This window comes from Macaca nemestrina, chromosome 14 (assembly GCF_043159975.1).
Source record: "Macaca nemestrina isolate mMacNem1 chromosome 14, mMacNem.hap1, whole genome shotgun sequence".
NCBI lineage: Eukaryota > Metazoa > Chordata > Mammalia > Primates > Cercopithecidae > Macaca > Macaca nemestrina.
The window spans coordinates 10,274,182-10,288,595 of record NC_092138.1 but is presented as its reverse complement, the minus strand read 5'-3'; the positions used below and the strand labels follow the sequence as shown (position 1 = coordinate 10,288,595).

General features: G+C 47.2%; 1 protein-coding gene across 1 annotated transcript in view; it reads left to right on the top strand.

The window, feature by feature from the left end:
* The window catches only part of LOC105498787 (double homeobox protein 1-like), a 112,966-nt gene extending 100,291 nt beyond the window's left edge, over positions 1 to 12,675 (top strand). The window contains exons 5-6 of the transcript XR_011612348.1: positions 11,448 to 11,599; positions 12,661 to 12,675. The gene's annotated coding sequence lies outside the window, so the exon portion shown is untranslated. The remainder of the gene's footprint in view (positions 1 to 11,447; positions 11,600 to 12,660) is intronic.
* The last annotated feature ends 1,739 nt before the right edge of the window (positions 12,676 to 14,414 follow it).

Sequence of the window (14,414 nt, the reverse complement as noted above, 5' to 3'; positions counted from 1 at the left end):
TGACTATTTGAAAACGGCTCCAGATCCTGCAGCTTTTTTCTCCTGTTATGGCTGCAAGAGCAGCAGTAGTTCGATGATACCTCCTCAGGTGACTTCCTGGCACTCATTCAGTCAATAGCTGATGCATTGCTTGCTAACCTGGTTATGTTTCACTTCCCTCTGAAGCCTGTTTCTCAAAGCCACTACTTCAGGACCAAATAGGCAGTCATTTGTAGATGCCTTTGTGTGGGAAAAGAGACATCAATGGGGACTTAGGAAATCATCTAAGAGGCTTTCACTCGAAGGTCTAATTTGAATGAATTCACATTGTAAGAGGGAAGTGAACTGTTAGAATTCGCTGCACGCTTTCCTGTGTCTCAGTCCAGTGCCTGTTAGCTCATGGCAGAAACACATACTTGTCAGTCAAAGAAAGTTATTATGCGTTACTTTCTCCACTTCCAGAGAAGAATGCAAATGTTCCCTATGAAAGCAAGGGCAGTAGAGGAGGGGGCGGGCTGGGGCTCTTGGCTTCTTACTACCTGCTCCCCTAAATCCTAGTCTTGTTTAACACCGCTTGGCAGTTCTCATGTAGCATTTTTGAAGGACTTACTTTTTTTTTTTTTTTTTCAGACGGAGTCTTGCTCTGTCTCCCAAGCTGGAGTGCAGTGGCGCGATCTCGGCTCACTGCAAGCTCCGCCTCCCGGGTTTACGCCATTCTCCTGCCTCAGCCTCCCGAGTAGCTGGGACTACAGGCGCCCGCCGCCACGCCCGGTTACTTTTTTGCATTTTTAGTGGAGACGGGGTTTCACCATGTTAGCCAGGATGGTCTCGATCTCCTGACGTCGTGATCCGCCCTCCTCGGCCTCCCAAAGTGCTGGGATTACAGGCGTGAGCCACCGCGCCCGGCCTGAAGGACTTTCAATCCAGTGCCACCCCAAGGAAATACGTCTTCTCCGTAGCTGGCTGTCTGGAATGGACTCTGGGGGAGATTGGCCCCTCTGAATTCCTGGCTTTGCGGCACATGCAACCATCTGATCCGGGCTGCTCCCAGGAAAGGGACAAAATTTGGCAGAAGGCAATTCCTGGGGGCAGAGGGCAATTCCTCTGAGCCCCCAGCAGGTGGCACTCTGGCAGTTGCGGACGGAACTGGGAAGAGGTGGAGAGCCTGGGTTCTGGAGGGGAGGAGTAGAGTTCCTGCCGCAGACCAGTCCTTTTGATACTTGGCAGAGGCCCTGACCCTCCAGGAAGCAGCTGTTGTCTTTAGCCTTGATATGTCATGGTCACGTTTCCCATCTCAAATATTTTATGTATCTCTTTATTATGCTAAGCAGTAGCGCTAATTAGTTGCCCCATAGAAGTTAGCACCCAGAGAAGAGCTGTTTCTCCATAAGCCATTTCACTTGGGACGAGTGTGTCAGTGTACAGGGAAGACCCACTGCTGTAAAGCGGCATGGTCAGAGTCTAATTCTGTGGCACTGCCGCTCATGACGCAGAGTCAGCAGCAGGGCCTTCCCCATGGGGAGGGCCTATTTGCTTAGCATCATTCCTGGGGTCATTTGTGTGTGCCACGAAGAGGGGGCACCCCTGTCTCTTTCCTAACTCTGATGTTGAGAAGCATGCAATGGGTAGAGGAACTTGCAAATCCCACTTGTTTGAAAGTGATGTCCCGCCGGGCGCGGCGGCTCACGCCTGTAATCCCAGCACTTTGGGAGGCCGAGGCAGGCGGATCATGAGGTCAGGAGATCGACACCATCCTGGCCAACACGGTGAAACCCTGTCTCTTCTAAAAATACAAAAAAAAATTAGCCAGGCATAGTGGCAGGTGCCTGTAGTCCCAGCTGCTTGGGAGGCTGAGGCAGGAGAATGGTGTGAACCCAGGAGGTGGAGGTTGCAGTGAGCTGAGATCACGCCACTGCACTCCAGCCTGGGCGACAGAGCGAGACACTGTCTCAAAAAAAAAAAAAAAAAAAAAAAAAAAAGGAGATGTCCCTCCTTGAAAATTGCATTCATCAATTTAAATGTAGACATTTTGACCTTACAATACTCTGAAGATGGGATTAACAAATTCCTATTTAAAGCTAGTTTTGCATTGTTGAGGAATATTGTTGCATGTATTTGTTAATTTGTTAGGGCTTCTGTAACAAAGTGCCACAACAGGGGCTTAAAGAACAGATATTTATTCTGTCATGTTCTAGAGGCTGGAAGTCCAAAATCAAGGTGTGGGCAGAGTTGATTCCTCCTGAGTCCTCTCTCTTTGGCTTGCAGAAGTCCGAAGCTGTCTTCTCCCTGTGTCCTCACAGGGTTGTCCCCACTGTGTGTGTCTACGTCCTCATCTCTCTCTCTCTCTCTTTTTTTTTTTTTTTTTGAGATGGAGTTTTGCTCTTGTTGCCCAGGCTGGAGTGCAATGGCGCAATCTCAGTTCACCGCAACCTTTCAAGCAATTCTCCTGCCTCAGCCTCCCGAGTAGCTGGGATTATAGGCATATGCAACTGTACCTGACCAATTTTGTATTTTTAGTAGAGAAGGGGTTTCTCCATGTTGGTCAGGCTGGTCTCAAACTCTCAACCTCAGGTGATCTGCCTGCCTCAGTCTCCCAAAGTGCTGGGATTACAAGCGTGAGCCACCACACCCAGCATTTTCTTACGGGACCCAGTCAGATTGGATTAGGGCCCCCATATCCATATGACCTCATTTTAAATTGATTACCTCTGTAAAGGCCCCTCCTCCAAATATAGTCACCTTCTGGGGTTCTTGGGATTAGCACTTCAACATATGACATTTGAGAGGCACTATGCAGCCCAACACACAGCATCACCTGTTAGTTTCAGTACTCAGGGTCTGCTCTGTTAGGACCCACTCTCCCAAAGAATTGCTTTTAGACCTGGGTCCCAAATGATTTTTCCTTTAAAAAGCTGCTATTCTTATTTTTATTTATTTATTTATTTATTTATTTATTTATTTATTTTATTTTTTTTTTTTTTTTGAGACAGAGTCTCGCTCTGTCCCCCAGGCTGGAGTGCAGTGGCCGGATCTCAGCTCACTGCAAGCTCCGCCTCCCGGGTTCACGCCGCCATTCTCCTGCCTCAGCCTCCCGAGTAGCTGGGACTACAGGCGCCCACCACCTCGCCCGGCTAGTTTTTTGTATTTTTTAGTAGAGACGGGGTTTCACCGTGTTAGCCAGGATGGTCTCGAACTCCTGACCTCGTGATCCGCCCGTCTCGGCCTCCCAAAGTGCTGGGATTACAGGCTTGAGCCACCGCGCCCGGCCTATTTATTTATTTTTGAGACGGAGTCTTGCTCTGTCACCCAGGCCAGAACGCCGTGGCGCAACCTCGGCTCACTGCAACCTCCGCCTCCCAGGTTCAAGCAATTCTCCTGCCTTAGCCTCCTGAGTAGCTGGGACTACAGGAGCCCGCCACCATGCCGGCTCATGTTTTTTGTATTTTGTTGTAGAGATGGGGTTTCACTGTGTTAGCCAGGATGGTCTTGATCTCCTGACCTTGTGATCCGCCCGCCTCGGCCTCCCAAAGTGCTAGGATTACAGGTGTGAGCCACCGCGCCTGGTTAAAAAGCTGGTATTCTCTTGTAACTTTCTTTATATATTGGCTGCAGCCGTAGTCATTGTGGCTCAACCTACATTTCGAGCTCACGTTCAGAACAGAACAGTGGTTCTCAAATTGGAATGTGCACTGGTGTTAGAGATGGGCTTTTGCTATGTGACCCAGGCTGGTCTTGACCCAGGCTGGTCTCAAACTTCTGGGCTCAAGCGATTCTCCCGCCTCAGCCTCTCAAAATGTTGGAATTACAGGCATGAGCCGTCGCACCTGGCCATAATTTGCATTTCTGACAGGCTCCCCGGTGATACAGATGCTGCTGGTCAGGGGCCAGATTGCCAGAACTACTAAGAACAGTTCATCCTTCTACTCCAGAGGTAGGCCACCAGGGGGCGCTGTGGGAGCGCCTCTGGCCTGGGCGATCACTGCTCCCGCTGTGTTTCAAGCTGCCTGGTCCTAGCTCGCTTTTTCTTTTTCTTTCTTTTTTTCTTTCTTTCTTTCTTTTTTTTTTTTTTTTTTTTTTTTTTTTTTTTTTGAGACGGAGTTTCCCTCTTGTTGCCCAGGCTGGAGTGCAATGGTGCGATCTCGGCCCACCGCAACCTCCGCCTCCCGGGTTAAAGCGATTCTTCTGCCTTAGCCTCCAGAGTAGCTGGGATTACAGGCATGAGCCACCATGCCCGGCCAATTTTTTATTTTTAGTAGAGACGGAGTTTCTCCATGTGGTCAGGCTGGTCTCGAACTCCTGACCTCAGGTGATCCGCCCACCTCGGCCTCCCAAAGTGTTGGGATTACAGGCATGAGCCACTGCGCCCCGCCTCTAGCTCGCTTTTTTATGTGGGCACCAATGCGCCTGGAACCCTCCTTACCTCTCATTGACATCCTTGTCCTTGCAAGAGGGCTCTAACCTTAAACTGTTATGACACAGCCTCATCTGTGACATCCAGATTTCAAAAGTAATAAAATTTTAAATGAAATAAACTGGTAATGAATAAAATAGTCATGAACTGTCTTTATCGAATAAGGGACCTTTTGTTATCAAAGTGATCCATACATGCAAAAAAAGTCTAGGAATATAAAAGAGTCTTACTGCCAAGCGTGGTGGCTCACGCCTGTAATTCCAGCACTTTGGGAGGCCAAGGCGGGCAGATCACCTGACGTCGGGGGTTCGAGACCAGCCTGACCAACATGGAGAAATTACTAAAAATACAAAATTAGCCAGCGTGGTGGCGCATGCCTTGTAATCCCAGCTACTCGGGAGGCTGAGGCAGGAGAATCGCTTGAATCCGGGAGGTGGAGGTTGCAGTAAGCCGAGATTGTGCCATTGCACTCCAGCCTGGGCAACAAGAGCGGAACTCCATCTCAAAAAAAAAAAAAAAGTCTTACTTTTGCATTCTTGTTCTTACATTTTGTCTGTCAGAGTCAATAGAGGATCCATTTACTTGTGAAATTAATTTCCTATCCATCTGCCATCCTTCCTCCTAACTCCGTAATTTTCTTTTTCTCTTTTTTGAGATGGAGTCTCACTCAGCTGCCGAGGCTGGAGTGCAGTGGCACGATCTTGGCTCACCACAACCAATATCTCCCAGGTTCAAGAGATTCTCCCATCTCACCCTCCCGAGTAGCTGGGATTACAGGCACCTGCCATCATGCCCGGCTAATTTTTGTATTTAGTAGAGACAGGGTTTCACCATGTTGACCAGGCTGGTCTTGAACTCCTGACCTCAGGTGATCCGCCCGCCTCAGCCTCCCAAAGTGCTGGGATTACAGGCGAGAACCACCGTGCTCAGCCCTAACTCCATAATTTTTGCATGGTACAATGTGACCTATTTCTGCCTAAAACTAAAATACGCTTGTAATTGACAGCAAGATAAGCATAAGGTTTTGCATGACTCAGCTAGGTTAATCAAAGAGGATGGTTGCTATTTTGGGAGAAAGGAAGTTAATTAAATATGTAACTAATTTTATATTAGAGAAAACTAATATAATTAAACTGCAGTTTTGAGTGGTATGAGTCAGTATAATGATTAAAAGGGGGAGTCATGAAAAAATACAATATTTATTAACTATGGGGGGGATTGACAAATGAAGTCTTCATAAAGTTTGGAATGGGCTTGGTTATGTGTAATCCTCATGAATTTTTTGTTCAAGTATTTAAAATGTTCAGTGAAAGCTATGTAACTACATTACAAACTTTATTTGTGATTTCTAGCAATCTTCCAAGTGAGGTGGAGAAATTAATGATCACGAAGGCACCTCTCTTGGCCGGGCGCGGTGGCTCATGCCTGGAATCCCAGCACTTTGGGAGGCCGAGGCGGGCGGATCACAAGGTCAAGAGATTGAGACCATCTCGGCCAACATGGTGAAACCCTGTCCCTACTAAAAATACAAAAATTACCTGGGCACAGTGGCGGGCACCTGTAATCCCAGCTACTCGGGAGGCTGAGGCAGGAGAATCGCTTGAACCCAGGAGGCGGTGAGCCCAGGAGCCGGTTGCAGTGAGCCGAGATTGCACCATTGCACTCCAGCCTGGCAACAGAGTGAGACTCTGTCTGAAAAAAAAAAAAAAAAAAAAGAACCTGTGGAGGAAAACAATTCTATTAGAGGAAATAAAAGGCAGAGGGAGGAATGTCATATTATTTTGGTACAAGCAGATTTCCAAATACTTAATTAGCAAAGAGTGTTTATCAGAAATCTTTTTTTCTTCTGTATGTTTCATCACACTTCAAATTAGCAAAGACTATTGCCTTTCATCAACATCAGGATAAGGAGAGAGAAATTCTGCATGTTGCAAGGAAGAAGAAAAATAATGAGTAAGGAGGAGCTCACGGCAGGGATGATTCTTGGCAGAAGCAAGTGGTAGCGCACACAGGGTGGTGGGGGTGAGGAAATGGTTCCTGTCCACACCAGGACTCAACCCTCAGATTTGTGCTTATGTCTGGTCTCCAGTCAGGGCCAGAGAAGAACTGAAGGATAAAACAGGAAAATCTGTTGAGAGGGGCAACTGAGATCCTCAATCACAGGTTACTGTAAGGTGAAAATTGCTTGTTCTTTCTTTTTTTCTTTGAGACCGAGTTGCTCTGTCACCCAAGCTGGAGTGCAGTGGCACCATCTCAGCTCACTGCAACCCCCACCTCCCAGGTTCAAGCAATTCTCCTGCCTTAGCCTACTGAGTAGCTGAGACTACAGGTGCCCGCCACCACGCCCAGCTAATTTTTGTATTTTTAATAGAGATGGCATTTCACCAGGTTGGCCAGGCTGGTCTCAAACTCCTGACCTCATGATCTGCCCACCTCGGCCTCCCAAAGTGCTGGGATTACAGGCGTGATCCACCGCGCGCAGCCTGCCTGCTCTTTCAAATGGAATCCTACAGTTGTCACCTCTGGGGTAGGTGCACTATTGTCTTCTTTATTGTAAAGGAAAACTGGCCTTTACATGGTGTCTCAGTTTGCTTGGGCTATTGTAACAAAGTACAGCAGGTCCTAGAATAAGGTCATTTTGTTTTTATCTATTTTGAGACAGGGTTTTGCTCTGTTGCCCAGACTGAAGTGCAGTGGCACAATCATGGCTCAAGTGATCTTCCTCCATCTCAGCCTCACAAGCAGCTGGGACAACAGGCCCGTGCCGCTATTCCTGGCTAATTTTTAAAAATTATTTTTTGTAGAAACTGGAGTCTTCCTATGTTGCCCAGTCTGGTCTCAAACTCCTGGGCTCAAGCGATCCTACTGCCTCAGCCTCCCCAAATGCTAGGATTATATCCATGAGCCACCGCCCCTGGCCTCAACAGGGCTTTGTTGTAAGGTCGATGAGAAAAGACTGATCCTCATCTGGGGCCACTATCTGTGTTGGAGTCTGTCTGCATGTGCTCCCCATGTCTGTGTGGGTTTTTTCTGGGTGCCCTCGTTTCCTCCTTGATCCCAAGATTGTGCACATTAGGTGAACTGATGTGTCTACAAGGTCCCAATGTGAGTGAGGGTGGGCGTGTGTGAGTGCGCCCTGCAAAAGGAGAAGTGTGCTGTAGCAATTTAACTCTTGTTTATATCAATTAGCCTATTGATTAGAAAATTGATTTTGTTATACATCATTTCACTTAAAGTCAGTTTCCAAGAACTTACTGACAATGTTAAGTGAGGGCTTTTTGTATCACAGAATGGGCAGCTTAAACAACAGAAATGTGTTTTCCCACAATTCCGGAGGCCGGAAGTCTGAGATCAAGGTGTCTGCAGTGTTGTTGTCTCCTGAGTCCTCTCTCCTTTGCTTTGCAGATGGGCGCACCTGCCCTGTGTCCTCATCTCCTCTTCTGATAGGGAACACCAGTCATACTGGATTAGGTTCCACCCTAAGGACCTCGGTTAACCTTAGTTATCTCTTTATTTTTTATTTTATTTTATTTTATTAATTAATTTATTTATTTTGAGACAGAGTCTCACCCTGTCACCCAGGCTGGAGTGTAGTGGCTCACTGCAACCTCTCCCTTCCAGATTCAAGCGATTCTCCTGCCTCAGCCTCCTAAGTAGCTGAGACTACAGGCATGTACCACCACACCCAGCTAATTTTTGTAGATCCAGGGTTTCTCCATGTTGGCCAGGCTGGTTTTGAACTCCTGACCTCAGGTGATCTGCCTGCCTTGGCCTCCCAAAGTGTTGGAATTACAGGTGTGAGCCACCACGCCTGGCCTGTTATCTCTTTAAAGACCCTGCCTCCAAATAGAGTCACATTCTAGACACTGGTGGTTGGGACTTCAACACACGAATTTTGGGTGCCCAGAGGACAGAGTATTATCTGCCACAGCAAACTGACACACACGGCTTCTAGCCAGGAGCATCTTGGAGAAGCTTTTGTCAGAAAGTGAGTCCATGACTTGGCAACTGTACCATGTATGTCCCCTCCGAAGGGGACAAAGGCCAACTAGTTATTAACGACTCATGTGGGGTGCCGTTGGTTAATTAGAGTAAAGGGAGTCCAATGGTAGGTGTTCTACTTCCAAGGAACAAGACACTGATACATTTACAATGTTTAGTAACAGCTAAATCACAGATGTTGATGGAAGGCTGATGTCTTTGGTTTTAAAATGGTAAATATGTTTCCTGAAGTATGAAAAAGCTCCTATGTAGCAAATGCTGAGAAATACCGTGGTGACAGTATTTTTGTGAGCCTGTCACCACAGACAGAGCCAATGCAATAATCCATCAGGCCCCTTCACCAGCCTCATGCTCTTCTTTATTCTAAGGAAGTGAGCATGGAGAGGGCCGTGGTCCAGTGTGGGAAAATAAGTCCTTTCAATGACACTTAAATTTAAATGTAATGAGCATTAAATGAGCAAATTAATTCACAGGAGCACTTGGTGCTTCTGCCTGAAAGTGGAGAAACACATGTTTCTGGCGAAGCAGAGACACAGTGGCAGGGCGACACAGCCAGTGCTCACAGAGCATTCCTCAGGTGGGCGATCCGCAGTGCAAGGCCACCACACAGCAATGCCACCACACTGGGAGGGGCTTTGTAGCAGGGATTCTCAAAGGGCATCCTCACACAGCAGCACCGCCATCACCTGGAAACGTGTCAGAAATGCAGATTCTTGGCCAGGTGCCATGGACCATGCTTGTAATCCCAGCATTTTGGGAGGCTGAGGCGGGAGGATCACTTGAGCCCAGGAGATCGAGGCTGCAGTGACCAGTGATTGTGACACGGCACTCCAACCTAGGGAACAGAGCTGAGATCCTGTCTCAAAAAATGCAGATTCTTGGGCCCCATCCCAGATCCCACTGAATCAAGAACTCTGGGTGTGGGCACAGCAATCAGTGTAGGTAGAGCAAAAACGCAAAACACACAGTTACATTTAATTTTAGATAAGTGACATCATTTTTTAATATGAGTATGTCTCAATTATTGCATGGGACATGTTTAATACTAAAATGATTTGTTGTTTAACTGAAATTCACCTTTAGCTGGGGTTCTGTATTTTCTTTCTTTCTTTCTTTTTTTTTTTTTTTTTTTTGAGACAGAGTCTCTCTCTGCTGCCTAGGCTGGAGTACGGTGGTGCAATATCAGCTCACAGCAACCTCCACCTCCCAGGTTCAAGTGATTCTCCTGCCTCAGCCTCCCGAATAGCAGGAATTATAGATGCGTGCCACCACACCCGGCTAATTTTTGTATTTTTAGTAGAGACAGGGTTTCATCATCTTGGCCAGGCTGGTCTTGAACTCCTGACCTCATGATCCACCCACCTTGGCCTCCCAAAGTGCTGGGATTACGGGCATGAGTCACCAAGCCTGGCCTGGGGTTCTGTATTGTATCTGGCAGCTCTGCCTCCAGGGGATTCTGATTCATGCCAAAATTTGGGAAGCCCCAGCATGGAGGCTTTGCCTAGGTCCAAAGCCCTGTTCTGACCATTTCAATGATAAAGAAAGTGTCTGATCCCCACATTCATTTCCCTGTTACCCTCTTTACCTGCCTGTTTCCCTGTTAACCTCTTACCTCCGTCCATCTTGTCTGATTCTCTCTGTTCACTCATTTACATTTCCTGTGCCTTTTCACATTCGTGGCTTCTTAGTTCTGTCTGTGATTTTATAAAGATAACTCCCAAATAAAAATTGCATGGATCTACTGTTTATTGGTTGTGGCTAACTCAGCCAGAGGTTAGACTGTGCATATTTTGACACAGCAGCTTGCCCAGGTTTATAAGTGCATTTATAAGACCCTTTTGCATCAGGTTTCCTGCCTGCATATGTACATATTAAATAGGTCTAGTTACTGAGAACTATGAACTTGAAGGAAAGGTAAACTCCATGCTTAAAAATGGTAGAAGAACATGCTCTTCATTGATTCTGGGTTGGACTCAGCGGCATGGAACTGTTGATGCTTAAAGAACCTTCAATGTGGGAGGTAGAGGAAACGGTGTATTGTATTGTTATGACAGGTAATAACGAACCACCAAGGTTAATTGGATGATTGACTGAAGATATTCATTGGCCAAGGACCTAAGAGCATTATGTAATATTTTGCCAGCATGTTATACAGAGAAATGGAGATTAAGTATTCTCTATTCTTGGCTGAGTATGGTGGCTCACGCCTGTAATCCCAGCACTTTGGGAGCTGAAGCAGGTGGACTGATTGAGCCTAGGAGTTTGAGACCAGCTTGGTCAACATGGCAAAATGCCATCTCTACAAAAAATACAAAAATTAGCCAGGCATAGTGGTGCACACCTGTAGTCCCAGCTACTCAGGAGGCTAAGGTGGGAGGATGGCTTGAACCCAGGAGGTTGAGGCTGCAGTGAGCTGAGATCATGCCACTGCACTTCAGTTGGGCAACAAAGTGAGACCCTGTCTCAAAAAAAAAATTCTTTTTTCAAATATTCTCTATTCTTGTTAATGGCACATTTAATTACAAACAGAAAACCTTAGCCCCTAATGTCTGATGAAGGCTTTTTATTTTTACTTTTTATTTTTATAAGCTCTGTTGGACTTGCGAAAGCTTTTTAAATTTTTTTCTTTTAAAGCAGAATCTGATCAAATATTCAATATAACAGGAAACAGTGCGTTTTATGCTTACGGAGAAGAAACTGTAGCACATCATGATTCAGGTTTTTAATACATTTCTAGGCCGGGCGCGGTGGCTCAAGCCTGTAATCTCAGCACTTTGGGAGGCCGAGGAGGGCGGATCTCGAGGTCAGGAGATCGAGACCATCCTGGCTAACACGGTGAAACCCCGTCTCTACTAAAAAATACAAAAAACTAGCCGGGCGAGGTGGCGGGCGCCTGTAGTCCCAGCTACTCGGGAGGCTGAGGCAGGAGAATGGCATGAACCCGGGAGGCGGAGCTTGCAGTGAGCCGAGATCGCGCCACTGCACTCCAGCCTGAGCGACAGAGTGAGACTCCGTCTCAAAAAAAAAAAAAAAAAAAAACATTTCTATTTTGCAGATTGGGATTGAGACAGTTATGTTTGGTTTGGACAGTGACCTCAGCGTGATGATTATCTGCCTGGCCTTAATGTTGATTAGGGTTTTCTCATGAAGGATCATTTCAAGATCCATACAACCAAGACTTCAGGACTGCTGTCAAAATAGGAGAAAGTAAGTCACTATGGTGATGTAGACACTCAAAAACTTCTGCATCGGGAAACTACTTCATTTGGGTTTATAACGACCACTTTTTTTTTTTTTTTTTTTTTTTTGAGACGGAGTTTTGCTCTTTCACCCAGGCTGGAATGCAGTGGTGCAATCTCAGCTCACTGCAACTTCCTCCTCCCGGGGTTCAAGCGATTCTCCTGCCTCAGCCTCCCAAGTTTACAGGCTCCCTGCTAATTTTTGTTTTTGTTTTTGTTTTTTTTGTTTTTTTGTTGTTGTTGTTGAGACAGAGTCTCCCTGTGTCGCCCAGACTGGAGTGCAGTGGCCGGATCTCAGCTCACTGCAAGCTCCGCCTCCCGGGTTCACGCCATTCTCCTGCCTCAGCCTCCCAAGTAGCTGGGACTACAGGCGTCCGCCACCTCGCCCGGCTAGTTTTTGTATTTTTTAGTAGAGACGGGGTTTCACCGTGTTAGCCAGGATGGTCTCGATCTCCTGACCTTGTGATCCGCCCATCTCGGCCTCCCAAAGTGCTGGGATTACAGGCTTGAGCCACCGCGCCCGGCTTTTTTTTTTTTTTTTTTTGAGATGGAGTCTGGCTGTGTCGCCTAGGCTGGAGTGCAGTGGCGCCATCTTGACTCACTGCAAGCTCCGCCTCCCAGGTTCACGCCATTCTCCTGCCTCAGCCTCCTGAGCAGCTGGGACTACAGCTGCCTGCCATGCCCAGCTAAATTTTTGTATTTTTAGTAGAGATGGGGTTTCACTGTGTTAGCCAGGATGGTCTCGATCTCCTAACCTTGTTGATCCGCCCGCCTCGGCCTCCCAAAGTGCTGGGATTACAGGCGTGAGTCACCGCACCCAGTCACCTATTTTTTGTATTTTTAGTAGAGACAGGGTTTCACCATGTCAGCCAGGCTGGTCTCGAACTCCTGACTTCAGGTGATCCACCCGCCTTGGCCTCTGAAAGTGCTGAGATTACAGGTGTGAGCCACCACACCTGGCTATAATGACCACTTTTTACATAGTAGTCAATATAATGCATTTGATGCATATTGATTTTTATCTTGTAGAAGCAGCAGTTAGACAAAAACATGGACAAACCCAATATAGTTGCAGAATAGAATGCAAGTGGGCAAGTCTCAGTACTGTCAAAATTGGAGTGCTGCTGGCCAGAGCTAGGAGGGGCCGCTGTGCCGGTGACCGAACAGCAGGTGCTGATGCTCTCACACAGCCCAAGGGCAAATTAAATTGACAAAACAAGAAACGGAGTTTTGAGGTTATTATTTGAAATTGTAAAGATAAGGAATAAAAGAATCAAAATGAACTGAGGATTTATAGAATAGTAATAAAAGGAAAACTGTAGGATTTTAAAGAAGAATAATAGAGTTAACCACCAGAAAACACCACAAGTGTTCCCAGCTTTGAAAGGTTTACCTTTTTTTTTTTTTTAGTTGGAGTTTCGCTCTTGTTGCCTAGGCTGGAGTGCAATGGTGTGATCTCGGCTCACCACAACCTCCGCCTCCCGGGTTCAAGTGATTCTCCTGCCTCAGCCTCCCGAGTAGCTGGGATTACAGGCATGCACCAGCACACCCGGCCAACTTTATATTTTTAAGAGAGATGGGATTTCTCCATGTTGGTCAGGCTGGTCTCGAACTTCCGACCTCAGGTGATCTGCCCGCCTTGGCCTCCCAAAGTGTTGGGATTACAGGCATGAGCTACCATGCCCTGCCTAGGAAAGCTTTTCTTTACCAATATATCTGAGTGGTGGGGAGGTGGAGAGGACTGCAATTTAATTGACAATAGAAAGAGGAGCAGCAGAAAAGTTTGCTTTCGCTGTATTTAGGAGCACTCCAAAAGGAGTGGCTCCAGGAGCCGAGCCGCCAGGGGTGAGAGTTCATACATCAGCATAGTAAAAGCGGGGTGGTAAGGACTTTGGGGTAAAGTATGGAAGGTTTTCAGAGGGCTTTGCTTTTACACAGGGTTTAATCTTGGTGTTAACAGGCACCTTGAGAAGGGATGTATGGCAGCTTCATGATCAGAAATCTGCCTTTAATGAGATATGGGAAGCTGAAAAAAGGCCTCTAGGCCGGGCGCAATGGCTCACCCCCGTAATCCCAGCACTTTGGGAGGCCAAGGCAGGCGGATCCTGACTTGAGGTCAGGAGTTCGAGACCAAATCTGGCCAACGTGGTGAAACCCTGTCTCTACTAAAAATACAAAAATTAGCCGGGTGTGGTGGCGTGTACCTGTAATCCCAGCTACTCGGGAGGCTGAGGCAGGAGAATCGCTTGAACCCGGGAGGCAGAGGTTGCCGTGAGCCGAGATTGCACCACTGCATGCCAGCCTGAGTGACAGAGAGAGACTCCATCTCAGAAAAAAAAAAAAAAGTCTCTAGCTGTGTCTGCTGTATCTCAGATGTCTTCAGTCTAAAGCAGGGATCTCCAACTCCCAGGCCATGGACTGGAGCTCGTCTGTGGCCTGTTAGGAACGGGGCCACACAGCAGGAGGTGAATGGTGGGTGGGTGAGCCAGCATCACCTGTCAGGTCAGCAGCGCCACTAGATTCTCATAGGAGTGGGAACTCTATTGTGAACTGCACATGTGAGGGATCTAGGTTGCCTGCTCCTTGTGAGAATGTAACTAAGGCCTGACGATCTGACGTGGAACAGTTTCATCCTGAAACCGTCCCCCCACCCAACCCTGGGTTAAAAATTGTCTTCCACAAAACTGGTCCCTGGTGCCAAAAAGGTTGGGGACTGCTGGTCTAAAGCGATCTTTATTCCCTCCTGGTGGGTTATAGGTCCTTTTACTGGGAAGCTGCATTCC